The 18,796-nt window shown below is 43.0% G+C and overlaps 1 protein-coding gene across 6 annotated transcripts in view; it reads right to left on the reverse strand.

The window, feature by feature from the left end:
- Positions 1–18,796, reverse strand: part of SCAF8 (SR-related CTD associated factor 8) — a 197,957-nt gene that overhangs the window by 25,197 nt on the left and 153,964 nt on the right. For 5 of the 6 annotated variants that reach the window (XM_027082875.1, XM_027082867.1, XM_027082814.1 and 2 more), the window contains one exon: positions 1,314–1,399. The gene's annotated coding sequence lies outside the window, so the exon portion shown is untranslated. Of the gene's footprint in view, positions 1–858; positions 1,400–18,796 lie in introns of those variants that run through there. The other variant, XM_027082823.1, reaches the window with a different exon arrangement.

Raw genomic sequence — 18,796 nt, forward strand, 5'->3', positions numbered from 1 at the left:
CAATCAGCCTCAAAGATCATCCTGTTTGGGGGGAAGGAGTTATATTTTTTCTACTCAAAAAAATTATTTGAAAAAAAAATTATTTGAAATAATCTGATGTGGTTTCACAACATTGGTTGGATCCATTGCTAACAAATGGCCAATGTCACGTTTCAAGAGAAAAGTAAAACTGTCATATGGACATGATGTCGTGGGTGTAGGAACGAAGGTGTGTGTGCAGGGACAATGGAGAAGGCTGCTGCCCAGTGCCGGGGGCCCCAGAAAGGCTGCCCAGAGGGGCTGACACGTGAGTGAGTCTTGCAATGCAGGCAGGGGAGGAGGGGGCTAGAGATCGTGCCAGACAGAGAACAGCGAGAGCAAAGGCACGGAGGGACCCAACAGACGATGGGTCCAGAAGCGAGGAAGGGGCATCACGAGATGTGGCTGAGGATGCGGGCAGGGATGGGCCACAAAGCCCTTGGAAGCCAGGCTGGGAGGCTGGATTTAATCCTGGGGGAGACAGGGGCCTTCCCGGGGAGTGACGTGGTTGGACATGCATCTAATTTTAGGCGGAAGGTGGCAAAACTACAGCAGGGCAGGGAGATTGACCAGAAGGTTAACATAGTCAGCAAAACACGAGCAACAGACAGCAAATGAGTCAGCAGAAGACCTTTTTTTTTTTTTTTTTGCGGTACGCAGGCCTCTCACTGCTGCGGCCTCTCCCACCGCGGAGCACAGGCTCCGGACGCGCAGGCTCAGCGGCCATGGTTCACGGGCTCAGCCGCTCCGCGGCATGTGGGATCTTCCCGGACCGGGGCACGAACCCGCGTTCCCTGCATCGGCAGGCGGACTCTCAACCACTGTGCCACCAGGGAAGCCCAGAAGACCATTTTTGACACCAACTTCTTTGTCTCTCTATACAAGAAGCCATGTGACACCACCCTCTGTGCCCCGTGGAAGCTATGTTCATTTTGAAAATAACAAAGGGAAGGGAGTCCTGCTTGACATTTTTGGCGGGGAGCTTAACCTTTCAAGCTGAACCACTTATTATCCGATTTTCTTTTCCAATCAGAATCTTTGTGGGGGGGAGGGGCAGTGCCGAGAAGGAGCAAATGAGAAGCTTCTGTATGAGGGAGCTGGGGCCACAGAACTGCGCTGCTAACCTCCCCACACCAAGCATTTTACTTCTCCTAGACATCTGAAAAAATCTTGACTTTCATACCAATGCAGGCGAGGCATTTCTAACCACTCTGCTAATTTCAGGACAGCCTGCTCCTTAGGAGCCTGGGAAGAGGGCAGGTACCAGCTGGTAGCAAATGGAATTCACTACTGACCTTAAATTTAAACGAGATCCATGCAGAGGAAGGACTTCATATTCTGCTAGGCTTCGAAGCTCCATTATCTTCCGAGTCATTCTGTCCTGGAAGAAAACAGCAAGTGGGCTCGTTAAATTACTCATATGTGAAAGATCGATTCACACTGCATTAAACGAAGAGCTGACATTTCATGGACAAGATGAAGTACAGTTCAGAACGAATTACTACTGTGACAATGCATGCAAAAGCCTGATTTTTTTTTTTAAAGCCTGATTTTTGAAGTTTCATTTATGCAGATGACAGATAACCTGACTCTTCATTTTGGTGATCAGGTCAGCTAAAGCGTCATTTAGTATTGCTGCGCGACAGTAGCAAGAAATGGTTATAAAGAGAAAAGGTTGCAGGTCCTGTATTTGATTCAGACTCTGCAGCTGAGATAACGTTTTCAGTGAAATGTTATCTCCTTGCCGGTTAATACGATCCAGCAAATGTAAAATGAAGGGGTTTAAAGTTCATATTTGTGATCACAAAGTCTTGGGAATGGGTAGGATTCTCCTTCAAAGATGAAGAAATAAGATCCAGAGAAGCTGTCCTACCCACAGTCTAGTGACCGGTTACTGATCGAACCACTGCTCTTTCTGCTACATCAGACTTCATTTAGGTGTTGGCGTTCTGAAACAATACCTCTTATCATGAAGACTTCTGAGTCACAAAACACTTTAAATTTCACACTGATTTTAAACTTATTCTGTAGTCTTTTAAAATGCGCAAGTCATTTTCATTTTTGCAAAGAAATTCTAATAATGAGCTCGTCTCCACTTTTCATGGAGAAATGAGTCCTACTAGGGTATGACAAAACCAACTCGCCCCATGACCTTCCCCTATGTACAGCCAGAGGCTGGCCTGGGCTAAACCCTAGAAGAAATTGCTCTCCCTGAAGGGCTATCTGTCCCTGGCTCCATGGCACTTGGAAAACCTCAGAGTGCTGAGTGTCTGGAGGCCTCAGGCTGATGGACTTCAAACCTCTCATTAGTTAAAGAAAGTGCAGCGCAGTTCAGCTCCTCAATTAAAGGGTGAGCCAGTTGGAGAAAACCAGAAAGAAACATGTGTTAATTGAACATCTGTTGGCGCTAGGCCCTGTGTTCTCTGCTTTAAATACATGATCTCATTCTGTTCTCACAACTGTCCCACAGGTATGCCTGGGCACCTCTCCATTTCACACATTTTACAAAAGAGGCTGGGTTCCTTGGTTCAACTAGTATTTACCTGAGCATCTGCTACCTGCCAGGCACCAAGGCGGGTGGTCAGTCTACAAAGGAGAAATGGATAAGCCCCGCCTCCTGCCCACAGTGAGGTCACAGTCTAGCAGGGATGGGGCAGCGGGGAGTCAAGCAAGTTAATCAGAGCTATGTTGTTCCAACAGCGGCTTGCAGCCCAATTAGATAGAAGATCACGAAGCCAGTTTAGTGGGTCTTGAACAGCACTCGAAATAAATAAATGAACAAAGTAGAACAGAATAGCACAGAATGGAAAATATCAGAGAGCATGGTGTACAGGTGAGGCAACTCACATGGATATATGTCTATATCTCTGCATCAATCATATATATACGTCTGTGTGCATTGATTTGCAATGGAAAATATATTTCCTTTTGTAGGTGATGGTGGAAAAAATTGTGAAAGCCGTCAAGTTATAGAGCAAAGTGACAAGCGCTGTGTTAGGAGGTCATGCGTAATGGTAAGCGCGCACAGGAGGGAGCATCCGCCTGCAGATGAATTTGCACTTAGCTCCAGAGGAAGCTGGGGACAATTTTGGTTCCTCACCGAAGACAAACCTCTTAAGGATGGGATGCCCACATCTAATGCTCAAAGCTAGGAAGAGCTTGAGAAAGGCTGGGGTGAAATTTCCAGGACTAGAGAGGAAAACAGAGTAGGGGCCCTTCTCCCCCAGTCTGGGAAAGGTGGCAGCCATGAAGCCACAAAAGGCACAATAACACCAATGGAGTCAGACTCAAGAAGAGGGGATTAAACCTCAAGGAGATGGAACCCCAATCTAGCCCAAATTGCTAGAACTGTGGAAGCTGCTGGAAGGTCTCTCAATTCCCAGCATCCCACTGTGAAGAGAGTGTAGGAGAGCCTCCGGAGTGCAGAAGGTGGAAGCCAGGGAGCCAGATGTGGGCTCCTTTAAATGATCTTAATCTCAAGAACAGCGCCTCTTTTGGGATGACAGGTTACTGCGACCTTCCTTAGCAGGATAAAACAGCTAACTCAGTTTTCTTTTCTTTTAACACAACTTCCTTCGGACATATTCTAGATACCATGCTTACAGGTTGAGGATTTGTGGCAGTCCACTGGATGGCCACGCGGAGATACTTTCTCAGGTGTCTGAGTATGGACTCAAGGTGAGAGAAAAAAGATCTTCCCGTAGAGTAGCCTGAGTTACTCATTCTGTAAGCCTCTCTGATGTGGGTTTAAGAGACTATGCAGTAAGACCTAGCTCAGGGCGGCAGCTAAATCCACTGTGTCATTTTGGTGACTTGGTTATTGCATAGTTATTTTTTAACAAGCAATGACATGAGATAATGTCAAAGTAATTATCTTATCCGTTATTTAACCCATATTTTTTTGTGGTACAGACTTATGTGATGATGACAAGCACTGGGTACTATACAAAATAAACAGCCCCAGAAATGTATAGAAGAGTAATGAATAGATGTTTATGTTTTATGTTTCTTCACCCATCACCTGCGTCTTTAATAAGTTCCTCTTCACTACCGGCTGAGGAGAGAATACTAGCACATGTTGAAAGCAGGAGAAATAATTAGGGTAGGATTTTTTTATTCTATTAAAACAGAGATAGTTCATATGAAAGCATTTCATGAACTAAATGTTATTCTGCAAGTATTCGCCATTTTAGTTATTATTATCATTATTATTATCAATGCTAATAAGCTATTATCAGGTAAAAAAATATAAAGTATTAGTACCCACAAGTAAATGAAATCATATCTGATGGATCCTGAGTATGCTGTTTTTCACACCTTTTTATTTTTACACCAAGGACTCAGGTTTAACATTTTCAAGAATCAAGATTAATAATAAGGCAGAGGGCTTCCCTGGTGGTGCAGTGGTTGAGAGTCCGCCTGCCGATGCAGGGGACACGGGTTCGTGCCCCGGTCCAGGGAGATCCCACATGCCGTGGAGCGGCTGGGCCCGTGAGCCATGGCCACTGAGCCTGCGCGTCCGGAGCCTGTGCTCTGCAATGGGAGAGGCCACAGCAGTGAGAGGCCCACATACCGCAAAAAATAATAATAATAATAATAATAAGGCAGAGAGTTTAATAAGTAATCATTCTTCATAACAGAAGTATGGATGGACTTTTTAAGTTTTATTTATTTATTTTTCTTTATTTTTTTGGCTGCGTCTGGTCTTAGTTGCGGCGTGTGGGCTTCTCTCTAGTTGTGGCATGCATTTTTGGTTTTTTTTTTCCTCTCTCTAGTTGTGGCGTGTGGGCTCCAGGGCGCCTGGGCTCTGTAATTTGTGGCATGCGGTCTCTCTAGTTGAGGCGCGCAAGCTCAGTAGTTGTGGCACGCAGGCTTAGTTGCCCCACGGCATGTGGGATCTTAGTTTCCCGACCAGGGATCGAACCCGCGCCCCCTGCACTGGAAGGCGGATTCTTTACTACTGGACCACCAGGGAAGGCCCTGGATGGACTGTGATTAATACAGATGATCTTCACCGTACAGATGGAGAAGCGGATGCCTTGCCAGCATCACGTGATGGCAGAACCAGAACAGAAAGGCAGACCCCTGGCACACCAGAGCCCTTGCACTTTAACTTCTCAGCTTGCTCGTGATTTTGGTTTTGGGTTTGCTTTTTCTTACAGAGCCATAGCTGATTTCCCTTCTTTGTCCAGAAGAGAGATGATCATATGTAATGTAATGATATTATATATAAGCACACACATCACAAAATGGTATCAGAGAATGAAAAGCTCTCCTTGAACATCAGCCAGACAGCTTCAACCTTTCCATTGCTCGTCTAGATTCAAAAGAAGTTTTTTGGCTTCTTAGCCTTTTAACTTATTTCTAGCTTTAGGTTTTACCATGTTTCAATTAAAATTAGGTGTTATCACTATGTTTGAAAAAAAAAAGTCTCAATATCATAGCTAACACAAGGTAACTTGTGAGCGAGTGTGTGGCTGGCAGAATTTAACTTAAATACTTTAAGTCCTACTTAAAGGTCATTCAGTAGGTAAATTATAAGGAGTTAGAGGAAGTATCTACAGTTTTTAAGAGTATTAAAAGGTATATTAAATATTTTTAAACAGGCAAATGAAACTTTTGAATCTAGAGATGAAGCACAACTGAGTGATAAAACTATTAAAAGTTAAACACAGGAAAGTGGTCACCACAGGAGGGGCTGGGGGGATGCAGCAGTTCAGTTCTATTTCTTGGCTTTGGTGATCCATTAAGACATACACTCGATTTGTGTGGTTTTCTGTATCTGTGGAGGGTTTTTTGGGGGGTGGGGGCGGGAAGAGGACTCTGATGGTACCAGCCCCATCCATGGGGAGAAAGTCCTTTTGGGGGGGGGCACGGCTTATGGGATCTTAGTTCCCCGCCCAGGGATTGAACCCAGGCCCCTGGAATGAAAGCATGAAGTCCTAATCACTGGAGCACCAGAGAATTCCCTTTTTTCTCTTTTAAACTAAAGGGGGATTTACATAACGAAATCATTTGCTTGAAATAGGGAACTAACAATATAATAATCAACTGTTATTTCCAGGCCTGGTAAGACGAAAAGAATGACAATTTAAGCCTACTTCCCTTCATTTGTTATACAAATGCCACGTTTTGAGGGGCTCTGGTGCAGAGTACCTGTGTCAGTCACTGAGTGGTCTTAGGTAGTATCGGGCTCCTTCTAAGAGTGTGTTCAAAATGATTTCGATGGCAAGTAAGTCTAATCGATTGTACCAACAGCTGGAGGTTTTATTAGCTTTGGAACGAAATTTTTAAATAGATGGTATCCAAAAGTATCTTCAGCTTTATTTCTTGCTTTCAGGTTTTAATCAAGTTCGGAGCAGCGCCCGATCTCCTCCCCCACCAGGAATAGTCAAGATAATCCCCAGGTAAATTCTAGCAAACACCAATCCAGGGCCGGCAGTCCCGTTCACTGCCGAACACCTGGGTCCGGGCTCCCAGCCAGCGCTGGCGAAGGCCTGTTCTGCGCCTCTTGTCCTGGCTCTGCGGGCGGGGGGAAAAGCACGAGCAGAGGACACAGGCCATGCTGAACCCTCCCGGCTCTCCAGGCTCTCACTTCGCTCCTTTTTCTGTAGCTGAATAAAACAGTTCTCCCTTTTCTGTTTATTTGCACAGAGGGCTGTTTAACCTAGGAGCACAAAGAGTGGGGTGAGAGCTACAACCACGTGGCCGAGAATGATTTCCAATCACAATAAACACGCCCAAAGAGGGAGGAAGATGGTAAGCGATCTATTTCCTTTCTAACATTCTTTAAAATAAATGCAGGGCCCTGGAGGAGCCAGCCTGACATGTTTCCACGACATGAATAAGTGTGAGGAAGCACAGATCCTTGTACACTACCTGCGCTGTGCCCAGGCCCCAGGCCAGGCCACAGTTCGGCAACTGGGTCCCCAGTGCCTGAGTATCTGGAGATTGTCTACAATGCAGTCGTCTGGGCTGCTTTCCCTTCCGTGAGCCCTTGGCAGTCTGACATGTAAGAAGATGCTCTTCTCTGACACGTTCTGCAGAGCCTCCTGCATCCCCCGGACTGAGTCTCTGTCTGCTGAGAAGCTCTGTGACGGTTTACCCCAGCCATGGCAGGCCATGCCACAGCGGAGAGCAAGCCTAAGCTACACTGTGGTCTGTTGCCTTTGGAAGCTATTTCCCCTGAAGCATGTGAGCAAAATCCACACCAATTTTAAAGCAACATGTGATTGTTGTGAAAGAATATATGGAACTATATTCTCTTCATCTGCTTCCGTGAGTCCGTTCCTTCTAAAGGCTGAATCTACGTGGCTTTCTGCATTACTCACTCTGAACAAGATGCAGAAACGCCCAGCACCACGGCAAGGGACACATTACACACTAGGAGGCCTTAAAACATCACCACTAACGAAACGCTGGATTCTCCCATTGCTGTCAGAAGGCAGGATAAGAGCATAATCTAAGTCCTTTAAAGGGAGAAAAACTTCTCTCATTTTTAACATGAAAAGACACCCCCTACCCAACATACATCTAACACTAATGACCTGGCTATAGGAGGGCTCCCGTCAGATGATTTAACCTTGCAAGTCTATCAAGTTCCCATCCTAAACACCTTCCTTTGTGGCTAAAAGCAACAGTCTGTGAATGCATCGAGCTGAAGGCCAAGAGGGACATACAGTAGCTTTACAGGGTGACCTGTTGCTATTACAAGTGCTGCTTCTTAGATTTGTGCAGTGCACAACCTGTGAGGCCACGCGTGGCAGCCCTGATTATACTTGTGATGTCAGAACACACTCTTTCCTTGTGTATTTGCATATTATTTATATTACAAAATGAATATGTACATTACATATTCTATATAAATCAGTTGCTTCTATCCTATGTCCACATAAATCTTATTGGTTAGTCAACTCTTAGTTTCATTGTTCTAAACCAACATCAATAAGTTAATTATGCTTAGTGCCCAAGTGTTAGGAACTCCTTTCCTTTTCATCTCTGAATATAAATCCACTTGAAAGTCAGACTTAGTTTCACTTGAGTCAAAAGTGATCTTTGATTTCCCCCTCCCATTCCATTGGTCACCAAAAATTGGGCTAGATGTTAACGCGGCTTTATAAATATTTCTCAAGTCTCCACACTCTCAGGCCTTCTAACATTTCCTCCAGATCATTACAGTAGTCTTCTAACTGGCCTTCCACCTTCCAGTCTCTCTCAATGAATCTGTCACATTATAGCCAGATTTACCTCCTCAAACACAGATAGCTTTAGATCATTCTTGTTTAATGGCTCTATATTCCCCAAGAGGTAAAGTCCAAACAAATTGCTGTGATGTAGGACCAGTTTATAGTCCAATCAGCTCATCAGCCTGGGCTAAAATAACTTCCAATACCACCCAACATCCACTCAGGCATCCATTCAATGAAAATTCATTGGGCCTTCTTAAAAACACAGTGGGATTCAGGAAGACTGAAGAAAGTCAGTAAAACCCATTCCCTGACCTCAGGGTGCAGACACCTGGGCAGGAGATACAGACGTATAAATAAATAATTATAATCAACCATCATAACTGTAATGTGGCCCCACTCCGGTGCACCAGTCTCATATTCAGTGAATTCCCACTCACCCATTTTTCCTGTTTTCCAACTATGTTGAATTTTTTGCTATTTAGAAATGTGCCAGGTTCTTTCATACCTGCATATCTTTACTTCATCTCCAGTGTTTGGAATGCCCTCCCTGAGCCTCTGCCCAGTGAATCGCTATTCATCCTTCAAGACTTTGCCCAATATCCCCACCTCTGTAAGGCCTTCCCGGATACTCCCAGGCATAACTATTAGCTTCTTTTTTAGGGCTGCCTCTTCTCGGTTTATACCTCTACTCTAGCAAATTCTTACATTGTGCTGCAATCGTTGTTTAAATGTCTGTGCTTTCTACTACTTGGAGGGCAGCCCCTATGTTTTAAGGACTTGTGGCTTTTCTAGCTCCTCACCTACCACTTGGCACACAAGTGGATTAGGAACTAAATGCAAAGCGGCAAAGGTCAGCCAGGGAAAACTGGCCCTCACCTCAGAGCGAAGGGCCTGAGGCAAACCCCACTTAAATCAGTCACCCCTTGTGTGCTGTCCAAGCCCCTGCCTCACTCCTGTCTGCTTCCTAGTGTGGGGGAGGATGGTTTCTTTGTGTCTGAGCTCATCCTAGGCCACAAAGGGCTGCAGTCTCAACAGGGGACGGAGTGGGGTAGCAATGGGGAAAGGACTGCATCACTCTGAACAAGGTTGATTCTTTGGGCTGCAGTGGATCTCTGCTGTGTACAGCAGCCAACTCCAGTATCTTTTGCCTCTTTTGATTTTGGTAACCAAGAATCTGGGCTCCATGGAAGTGGCTTCTAGAAGTGGTAAAGTTTGCCTGGAACCAATATATTAAGGCTACTGAAGTAAATATGTGAGAAGAAATGAGGAATCCACATTTGAAATTAAGTATAAGTGACCTTCCTTCTTCCCTCCCTCCTTCCCTCCCTCTTTCCCTCCTTTTGTTCCTTCCTAAACGTGGAAAAACTAACTCATATTACTGGTAGATGTCATTTTTATATATCTGAACACATTATTAAAGAGTCCATTAAAAAATCCATTTCCACCAAGTGAAATTAATTAATTGTAGAGTCTTTCATTTGGTCTTCATTTATCCCACAAAAGAGGGTAAGATGTGAAAGTTGCCCTCAAGAAATTCACAGTCTGGAGGCCACATTTAGTTCACTGATAGCCCTGCCTTTTCCCCCAGAGTGAGACATTTCACTCCATAGATGGTTCTTATGGAGGAACTTTAATTAATTGATTAATTAATTAGCCCACAACTAGGCTAACTGGTGACTTTTCCAAGAAAAGTTACTGAACTGAAGCTCAAACAATAGAAAACTAGACTAGAGTGTGTATGTCTGCAGATTAGCGTCTGTATACAAATATTCATAAATACAAAGCCAGGGGGCTGAACATGACACAGACATTGCCCACTGCCATGGCCGCCATGCGGATCAGCAGGGGGCCGGGGGGCAGGTGGGAGTCGCGGCTTCTCACCCGGCCAGAGGCAGTGGTTTCCTCCCCAGCAACTGGGGTCCTGCAGCTCATCCCCCCCGTGACCCTTCACTCTGCCTCCTTCTCCATGGATACTGGGGAAGAAGAACCTGCCATGCCTGATCCAGACCTCAACCTGCTCCTTTAATAGGTTCGTTAGGGAACCGCTGACTGAAACCACCCTCCTTGGCCCGGCACCATGATAACCACTTGCATGAGCTGTCTCTCAACAGGAGAGCCCGATAAGGAACACGGTGCTGCAGCCGAACACCAACCGGGAGCAATCGGGAGGGGTCCAGAAGAGGGAGGAGACGCCAGCCCATAATAGTGTCCTGGCAACAGCCCAGGATCCTTCACGCTGGACTCCATCTTGGCTGAGAATTGCATGTGCCACCAGGAAGTACCCTGATTCAGACCAAATATGGGCCAAGCAAGATGATTGGCCAGAGACAACCTGGAAACTAACACCATTACCATACAACCTGCGACTGCGAGCCACGTGGCAGAGCGGTTCTCCTGGGTTCCCTACCCTGCTGCCCTCCACACGGGCACCCCTTCCCAATAAAGTCTTTTGCTTGGTCAGTACTTGTGTCTTCTTGGACAATTCATTTCTGAGTGTTAGACAGGAGCCCACTCTCGGGCCCTTCCTGCAACAGGTTCAATTCCTGGTCCTCCCATCTCACCAGCAAAGGCACAGAATACAGGCTTGCCGCCTCCTTGAAATGGTTTGACGTGATCCTAAGAGGCTCCAAAAATCCGGGTGTTGTTTCTACTCCTTATTATACTAACTCCATCTTTTCTCCTCTGGGGGTCACAGCAGCCCTGTGTGCAGGGTCTGTGATGGGCCAGCTTTCGGGTCCTGAAGCCTCAGTAAATTGGCTTTGTGGGATGTATCTTCATTTCACAGAAGAGAAGCTGGAATTCAGAGTGGCTGACCCAAAAGATATTCAGTAAGTCAAAGCCATTCTGGTAAGTTATGAGGAAAACCAAAGCTATGTTGTTAAAGTTTGAGAAACGCACATTCCAGAGCCGTAGTTTTCTCCTCGGCACGGCCAAGGGCCAGATAAAGCACAATTTGCTTCCATTTCTTTTCTTGAATGAAGTAAACAACACCACCTTTGAATTCATTATGTCAAATTAACTTCAGAGAAACGAGGAACACAGCCCAAGAAAGCACCATTAGGGAAAAAAAGTTTCAAAACTACCGATCTGCCGTATGCAACCCCACAGTCTTCCAAACTGAACGCGGCATTTGCCCAGAGAGCAATTTCATCTTGCAGAGACAACCCTGTCCTGGGGCAGGAAGAATTTGAGTAAAAAAGCGCAAGCATCAGCGTAAGTCCCAACTTCAAAAGAAGTATAATCACCATTTCCGGAAACTCTCTCCTTCCAGATCAACAGGGTCCCCAGGTTGAGGATGAGTCACCTCCCACCCCCAGAGTTTCCCCCAAACCACACATTCCTCTCCCTGTCCTCGGCAGTCATTTGCATACGTTCTAACCTAAACTGGGGCCATTTATAAAAGGGCTTGTGTTTAACTTTATTCAATTCCAGCGCTTTCTTCCAGCTACCCAATCTGTACGTAATTAAAATCATATTGAGGCAAACGTTGAATGGTATGAAAAGTTTTACCATATGTATACAACTGACTAGCTGTAGAATTTGGCATGTCTGCAGTTATCCCATTAAGAGGGGCGAGCCTGGCTTATTTTGGAGTATACGTTATATGTTTTGGATCGGTCCTGTTTTTTTACTTCTATTAAGGCTGTCTGTGATGCTTAACCCTTTGTCAACGGTTGCCACAATGTGCTCCTGCATTGCAACAATGAGGACCACTGAACGCTGACTCAAAAATTATTTGGCTCCTTTGAATATTTTCCACTTTCTGAACCCAAATTAGCTTTCTCAGTCTTGACAACAAAGGCTGAGCAGATACCATCAAAGCCTCTGGGATAGGGTGGAACTGAAGGGAGAAAACGCAGATGGAATCATCGCTCCCAAATCCTAAAGGCAGAGGGCACTCCTTAAAGCTTGAAAGAGGTAATTTTAGGACAAAAAGAGGAAGTACTGTGCTACTGTAGATAATAAAAATATGAAACTTATGTCCCGTGAGGGAGCAGATAAAATATAAAGGGATTCAAGAAGGAGTTAGCAAAGGTCATGCTGACAGATCCACCTTTGAAGAACATTCCAGACATTCTGAGACTGAGACCAGAGAAGGAAAACCTATCTTTCCACCTTATCACATGCCCCATTCTACCCACCCTCCTGCACAACCATAAAAAAAACTGGAGGCCTTTGTGGAGGAAGAATTCTAGCTGGATGGGCCTCCGGTCTGATTCTCCAGGTCACTGTACTCCTACTCGATCTAATTTGTAGTTAGTATAGCTGCAAAGTTGCAATTTTGCTTTAAGATATTCTTCAGTATAGATTTCAGAATGAATTAAAGTCTCTCTTAACATGTGACGTGAAGAAACACATGTTCTTAATCTGTGGGTTTAAAATTGTTTTCGAATTACATCAATGAGACATAGCCTCAAAAGAAGAATCAGGCCACCAACCCTCAAACACTAGAGTATAAGAGCAGTGTAGGATAATACTACTTTCCACAATGTCTTACAACAGATCAAGCGTTAACATTCTTTGCAAAGGGACCTTCATCTGAAGCTAAGAACAAAACAAAACAAAAAGCAACAGAAGTTGCATTTGGGGCTTCCCTGGTGGCGCAGTGGTTGAGAATCCGCCTGCCAATGAAGGGTACACGGGCTTGAGTCCTGGTCCGGGAAGATCCCACATGCTGTGGAGCAACTAAGTCTGTGCGCCACCACTACTGAGCCTGTGCTCTGGAGCCCGTGAGCCACAACTACTGAAGCCCACGTGCCACAACTACTGACGCCCGCACGCCTAGATCCCGTGCTCCACAACAAGAGAAGCCACCGCAGTGAGAAGCCTGCACACCACAACAAAGAGTAGTCCCTGCTCACCGCAACTAGAGAAAGTCCACGCACAGCAATGAAGACCCAATGCAGCCAAAAATAAATAAATAAAATAAATTAATTTTTTTAAAAAGGAGCTTTGGAACCCAGTGGGTGCTAGTTGCTTGCTGAAGACAGAAGTCTTGCTAAGCAGCTCTGAGGATGGAGTGAGGCCAAAGGTAGCCATCGCCCCCAGGAAAGGGAGCAGGGAAAGAAACGTTCTCAAGTCATGAGTCAGTCAAGTCCCCAACCAGAGAGCAAATCCTGGGTACTCAGTACCAGATGCAAACCTACAGAATGTTAAGATTACAAAACTGTAGAATAAACGTGGAGAATTCATCCTTTTCTTTTTTCCTTTGGCCACACCGTGAGGCTTGCAGGATCTTAGTTCCCCCACCAGGGATTGAACACAGGTCCCCTGCAGTGGAAGCATGGAGTCCTAACCACTGGACCATCAGGGAATTCCCAAAAACTCATCTCTTAAAACAGGAAGCCGATAGGAAGGTTATTGTGAAATGTTTAAAGATGGTTTTGGAGACAAAAATTTTGTATTTAAAGCTTAGTTACACTAAAACACTAATTTAAACCATATATGCATCCCAATTTTCATAGCAACATTATTTACAATGGCCAAGATATGGAAGCAACCTAAGTGTCCATCAATAGACGGATGAATAAAGAAGATGCGAGACACACACACACACACACACACAATGGAATACTACTCAGCCTTAAAAAGAGAATGACATTTTGCCATTTGCAACAACGTGGATGGATTTGGGGGCATTATGCTAAGTGAAATAAGTCAGACAGAGAAAGACAAATATGGTATGATATCACTTATATGTGGGATGTAAAAAGCAAAACAAACTAGTGAATATAACAAAAAAGAAATGGACTAACAGATGTAAAGAACAATCTAGTGGTTACCAGTGGGGATAGGGAAAGGGGAGGGGTAGGATAAGGGTAAGGGATTATGAGGTACAAACTACAAGGGAGAGGACGCAAATCAATAAAATTAGAAATGAAAAAGGAGAAATCAAAACTGACACTGCAGAAATACAAAGGATAAGAGACTACTACAAACAACTATATGCCAATAAAATGGACAACCATGAAGAAATGGACAAATTCTTGGAAAGGTACAATTTTCCAAGACTGAACCAGGAAGAATTAGAAAATATAAACACACCTATCACAAGTAATGAAATTGAAACCATAATTAAAGATCTTCCAACAAACAAAAGTCCAGGATGACATGGCTTCACAGGCAAATCCTACCAAACATTTAGACAAGAGCTAACACCAATCCTTTGCAAACTCTTCCAAAAAATTGCAGAGGGAGAAACGCTCCCAAATTCATTCTATGAAGCCACCATCACCCTGATACCAAAACCAGAAAAAGATATCACAAAAAAAGAAAATTATAGACCAATATCACTGATGAACATAGATGCAAAAATCCTGAACAAAATTCTAGCAAACAGAATCCAAGAGCACATTAAAAGGATCATACACCATGATCAAGTGGGATTTATCCCACGGATGCAACGATTCTTCAATATACGCAAACCAATAAGTGTGATACACCACATTAACAAATTAAGGAATAAAAACCACATGATTGTCTCAATAGATGTAGAAAAAGCTTTTGACATAATTCAATACCCATTTATCATAAAAACTCTCCAGAAAATGGGCAGAGAGGGAACCTCTGACAACGTAATACAGACCATATATGACAAACCCACAGCAAGCATAATATTCAATGGTGAAAAACTGAAAGCATTTCTGCTAAGATCAGGAACAAGACAAGGATGTCCACTCTTGCCACTCTTATTCAACATAGTTTTGGAAGTTCTAGCCACAGCAATCAGAGAAGAAAAAGAAATAAAAAGAATACAAATTGGAAAAGAAGGAGTAAAACAGTCACTCTTTGCAGATGACATGATACTATACATGGAAAATCCTAAAGATGCCACCAGAAAACTACTAAAACTAATCAATGAATTTGGTAAGGTTGCAGGATACAAAATTAAGGCACAGAAATCTCTGGCATTCCTATACACCACCAACAAAAAATCAGAAAGAGAAATTAAGGAAACACTCCTATTTACCATTGCAACAAAAAGGATAAAATACCTAGGAATAAACCTGCCTAAGGAGGTGAAAGACTTGTACTCAGAAAACTATAAAACACTGAAGAAAGAAATCAAAGATGACATAAACAGATGGAGAAATATACCATGTTCTTGGATTGGAAGAATCAATATTGTGAAAATGACTATACTACCCAAAGCAATCTACAGATTCAATAAAATCCCTATCAAATTACCAATGGCATTTTTCACAAAATTAGAGCAAAAATTTTTACAATTCATATGGAAACACAAAAGACCCCGAATGGCCAAAGCAATCTTGAGAAAGAAAAACAGAGTTGGAGGAATCAGGCTCCCTGACTTCAAACTATACCACAAAGCTACAGTAATCAAGACAGTATGGTACTGGTACAAAAACAGAAATATAGATCAATGGTACAAGATAGAATGTCCAGAGATAAACCCACACATGTATGGTCACCTTATCTTTGATAAAGGAGGCAAGAATATACAATGGAGAAAAGACAGCCTCTTCAATAAGTGGTGCTGGGAAAACTGGACAGCTACATGTAAAAGAATGAAATTAGAACACTACCTAACACCATACACAAAAATAAACTCAAAATGGATTAAAGACTTAAGACCAGACACTATAAAACTCTTAGAGGAAAAGATAGGAAAAATACTCTTTGACATAAACCACAGCAAGATCCTTTATGACCTACCTCCTAGAGTAAAGGAAATAAAACCAAAAATAAACAAATGGGACCTAATGAAACTTAAAAGCTTTTGCACAGCAAAGGAAACCATCAAAAAGACAACCCTCAGAATGGGAGAAAATATTTGCAAATGAAACAACAGACAAAAGATTAATCTCCAAAATTGTATATTTTGGAGCTCAATATCAAAAAAAACAAACAATCCAATTAAAAAATGGGCGGCAGACCTAAATAGACATTTCACCAAGGAAGACATACCTATGGCCACGAGGCACATGAAAAGATGCTCAACATCACTAATTATTAGAGAAATACAAATCAAAACTACTATGAGGTATCAACTTACACCGGTCAGAATGGTCATTATCAAAAATTCTAGAAACAATAAATGCTGGAAAGGGTGCGGTGAAAAGGGAACCCTCTTGCACTGTTGGTGGGAATGTAAATTGATACTACCACTATGGAAAACAGTATGGAGGTTCCTTAAAAAACTAAAAATAGAACTACCATACGACCCAGCAATCCCACTACTGGTCATATACCCTGAGAAAACCATAATTCAAAAAGAGACATGTACCAAAATGTTCACTGCAGCACTGTTTACAATCGCCAGGACATGGAAGCAACCTAAATGTCCATCGACAGATGAATGGATAAAGATGTGGCACATATATACAGTGGAATACTACTCAGCCATAGAAAGAAACAAAATTGAGTTATTTGTAGTGAGGTGGATGGACCTAGAGTCTGTCATACAGTGTGAAGTAAGTCAGAAAGAGAAAAACAAATACCGTATGTTAACGCATATATATGGACTCTAAAAAAAAAGGGTACTGATGAACTTGGTTGCAGGGCGGGAATAAAGAGGCAGACAAAGAAAATGGACTTGAGGACATGGGGTGGGAGGGCAAAGCTAGGGCAAAGTGAGAGTAGCATCGACATATATACACTACCAAATGTAACATAGTTGGCTGGTGGGAAGCAGCAGCATAGCACAGGGAGATCAGCTCGGTGCTTTGCGATGACCTAGAGGGGTGGGATAGGGAGGGTGGGAGGGAGGCTCAAGAGGGAGGGGATATGGGGACACGTACATGCGTGTGGCTGATTCACTTTGTTGTGCAACAGAAACTAACACAGTATTGTGAAGCAATTATACTCCAATAAAGAGCTATTAAAAAATAAAACAAGCTACAAGGATATATTGTACAACACAGGGAATATGGCCAATATTTTATAATAACTATAACTGGAGTATAACTTTTAAAAATTGTGAATCACCATGTTTTACACCTGAAACTTATATAATATTGTAAATCCACTATACTTCCATTTAAAAAAATAATAATAAAAAATGAAGCTGGGTTACATGGTAAATAAGGGAAACACGATAGCTGATCTGCCAAGTGAATGAGCAAATAGAAAAAACGAAAGTAGGAAGATGTCACAGTAAGAATAACAGCCTGCGATTAGGGCACAGACAAACTAGCAATGAGAAGGGATGATTAAGTGAAAAGAAAAGTTCCAAATTATAATGAAAACTTGTAAATAAGGATCGTCCATGAGGCCTCTCACTGTTTTAGCCTCTCCCCTGCAGTGTGTTCTCCTCACACTGCTTCATGAGGCAAACAGGGAAGAACAGAGCCCCCCAGTCTATAGACAAGGGGACAGGCTCAGAAGAGACTTGCATGCCCAAGCGCACAAAATTAATAACTGGTGACCTACTTGACTTGAGTCCTATGCTCTTTTTTGATTAAAGTGCTCCAAGGAAAAAGTAGAAAGAGTGTGTCACCTTTTCCCCCTTTCCTACATCGATTACATGAAAATAAATGGGCTCCGAATGTCTTTCTCCCCTTTGGAAGATGTCATTAAACCATTAGAAGAAAAGTAACTAATTTAGATGATTTATCAGAATATTTCTGAAACAATACCATGAACACCCCCTTCACCCTTATTATCTAAATAGTAATAAAAGTTAGGGTAAAATGGTAGGGCCTTTTAGGAGGCTGGAGCAAAAAGTCTTTCATGTTCTGTTACTTTCACTAAAGACAAAATGGAAAAATGCCGTGTTCCATTTGGGGACCCACCAATGGGACCAGCAAGGATTGAAGGGGCACACAAAGGCTTTCTTTGGCATCAGGCAGAGTTACTCACCTATCTGAGGAAACCAGATAGAAAGAACAATAGATGCAAAATGTACTGTACAAAAGAAACAAATATCGCATTTATCACAATCTTGATTCTAAAAATAAAAGAACTGACTTGGGAACCTGAGTGTCTCAGGGCAGAGGGGATTGAATGATTCATAGACTAGCCTGAATACTCAGTCCCATCTCTTTTCCATGGATTAGTCCCTAATGTTTTTCTGACTTTCTCCTGCTCTCGGTAGGATTTTACATAATGTATGTTATTGGTCTATAGATGAAAACCCATTGGAAACCAGCTCCCTATTTAGTAAATACACTTTAGGACTATTTCCCTTTGCCTGACAAAATTTTGATCTAGGATATTCTCTCCCTACCACCAAACATGTGCAATTTCTTTAATTTGGCTTCTTGGTTCAACTTGAGGTTGAATGCACTTATTGCCACCACAGAGTTGGATAAGAGCAGATCTTCTATTTTCTAACTGCCCTTAATTTAGAAAATAAAGCTTAAACTGAACTAAAAAAAAATTAAATTCAACATAAGAATTACTTTCAGACCAGGCCAGGGAGTCGAGGCTCTACAACCACGCGTATCTGAAGTGATCCAGGAGCATAAGGTGTTTTAACCTAAATAATGGCTCTGTATTATCCTAACTGCATGTCCACAATTTTCAATCCATTCTTTCTGCAGGCTGGGAAAACTGTTAGTTCCGATCACTGCAGGAAATTGAAAAATTCTCTTCTTAGGAGACGGTTAGGCTGAGAATTGGTAAGT

The sequence above is a fragment of the Aethalodelphis obliquidens genome, unplaced genomic scaffold, assembly GCF_003676395.1.
Source record: "Aethalodelphis obliquidens isolate GAN/ISIS:26980383/991018 unplaced genomic scaffold, ASM367639v1 scaffold3, whole genome shotgun sequence".
Taxonomy (NCBI): domain Eukaryota; kingdom Metazoa; phylum Chordata; class Mammalia; order Artiodactyla; family Delphinidae; genus Aethalodelphis; species Aethalodelphis obliquidens.